The sequence below is a fragment of the Meleagris gallopavo genome, chromosome Z (genome assembly GCF_000146605.3).
Source record: "Meleagris gallopavo isolate NT-WF06-2002-E0010 breed Aviagen turkey brand Nicholas breeding stock chromosome Z, Turkey_5.1, whole genome shotgun sequence".
Taxonomy (NCBI): Eukaryota; Metazoa; Chordata; class Aves; order Galliformes; family Phasianidae; genus Meleagris; species Meleagris gallopavo.
Genome location: NC_015041.2, coordinates 35,204,106 through 35,206,660, shown reverse-complemented (window position 1 = coordinate 35,206,660; position 2,555 = coordinate 35,204,106).

Here is a 2,555-nt window from a genome sequence, read left to right as displayed (position 1 = left end):
GGGGGGAAGGGAGGGAGGGGAGGAAGGAGAGGAAGGGGAGGAGTTATCTGAATTTTGGAAGCCATCCTTCAAAATATAAGCTGTCTTCTAAAAGATTACTGTAAGAAACTGTAAAGAAAATGAATACTAACAAATAGAGACATACTCATTTAAAGACATTCATTTAAGCTCTTGGTTTGGCTCTTTCTCCTGGAAAAGCCACAAGAAGAAAATCAGGCTTTTTGTCAGTCAGCCTTCTGCTGGCTTCACATCAAGATATATTTTGATGGACTGTTTTCTAAAAAGATGTACATTCATCTTATTCTCATTGAAAATTGTGTTGTCTTATGTGGTACTTATGTTTCTGTACACAAGAAAGGAGATATTTTATCTAGCATCTTGGCATGGTTAAGACACAGTGTACCTGCCAACTATTCCTGGATTTCTTTTATAAATATTTCTTTACATTTCAGATCTTCAGGAGAGCAAAGCTTTGTTACTCTATGCACATATGGCACCCAGGAAAATGGGCATACCACTGTGACTGAACCTAAGGATACAACAACAATGACAAAACTAATGCATAGACCCTCACAAAGTATGGTACGTTGTTAGTTTGTTTATTGTAAAGAAGTAAACACAATGGCAATGTAACTTATTATTATTTAAGAAGATAACTTATTATTATTTCTATGAAATCTAGAAACAAAGTCCTTGCATGGTATTTACTTACCTTTTAGTCATCAAGCCAGTACTTAACAAAAAATGGCCTTGAGTTGTATGGCATATTTTTGTGAGTAATATTTGGTTATCATACCACACACACCTCCACACTTAGACGAATACAAACAGCACAAGCAGCACTTCACATTCCCAATTATCACACTGAGGTGCAAACAACTCTGCAAGGATCCTAACAGTCAATTTGTCTGATGTCAGATAAGATTAACCCTGGGCCACACCACCCAAAGACAACTCACAAGCAATTTTAGCTAGAAGCCAAAGAATGCTCTCAGTAAAGCAGTATGTATATGTTGAGGGTTTATCTATAATATCACCTTAATATATGTATATGAAGTAACCCACTGATCAATTTGAGTGGCCTCCTGAGCCACAGCTTAGACCTTCAAAATCTGGATATCATAAGTAGAGGATATTCGCTGGTTTTGTTCTTTAGATCACCTGCTGAGTGCAGGCCACATCTTGTGACGTTTATGTGATCATTTCTGCACTATAGAAGAGTTACTGAAGCAAAATCAAATCCTTCTATCTACCAAAATCTTGTGCAAGACTTAGCTAATAAATTGTTCCTTGCTTTCAAAACAAAAGACTTTCATCATACCATAACACAAAATCTTACGCAACAGAAAAGCCAAACTTCTTATAGTCAGTCAAGATGTTTCCATGTTCAGAAGACTTTTTTTTTTTTTTTTTTGTAGGCAGAAGAGTGTTGAAAAACTAGGAAACAGTCATTACCTACCAACAAAAAAAGATCAGGCTTGCTATAGCTAGAGGTGATTGAGCCGTATCTTTAACATGTCTAAATAGCCAAAATCCTGCACTCGAGTGCCTGCCTAGTTCCTTTCATGCTTCTATCATAAATTTTAGGCTTCCAAGCTATGAGGAGCCTTACCTTAGATGTTCTCTCGCCTTTGCAAGAAGAGAAAGATGCCATGAAAAACACTGACCTCACCCTTTGTGCTTCTTTATTTTAGCTAAATTTACATAAGCTATCTCACTATTACATGACACAAGCATCCACCTTAATTCACATAGTAACAAGCTAACAGGAGCTTAAATTTGGAATAAATTTTCCTAGTTCATTTAGTTTTGTTCCTTTGAGCTTGTAATGATTTAAAAGCACATGAGGTATCTTTATAAGATTTGTTATACAATAGAAGTATTAAACAGATTTCATTTCTCCAGTGTATAAGTACATAAAACTAAAGTTAGCTGTTCTCCAAAGTTTCAGGCTCTGGTGAATGTTCACAACTGGTATCTTGCTACAGTATAAACACAAGACTTGTCAATATAAAAAGCAAATCAGAAACAATACCCATGATCTTCCAGCAAGTTGCCACCAAACTGACTACTTATTATTTGATAGCCTTTTTCTCTCTTCCAAATTAGACATATTATTGACCTGTAGAACTCATTGATCGTTAATATCTGGAAAGTGTTAAGTTATTAATAATTATCACTGTTAATTATTATTAATGTGGGGAGACTAAAGTAAACACTTCAGGATATTTCTAAATGTGTTTAGACCATATGATAAGAGTAATATCTGCATATACATGTGGTAGAAAAAAAAGAATATTCTTTGGGCTTCATGGCATAAATAGATCACTGCCTGGGATTAGAAAAATATGTCACTCAAATGAATAAGTTGCACAGTTTGAGCACTTTGTTTTTTATGCATTTCCTTGATAGCTCCAGAATGGCTTCTGTTAGAGGTTTACACCAGAAGAGAATGAATTATCTATTCAAAGATTTTTCTGGCAGAGCTGTTCTGAAGGAGTGATAAAATTGTGAGACTGACTCCTGAAGCTGCTCCAGAGCAGGGACACACACCC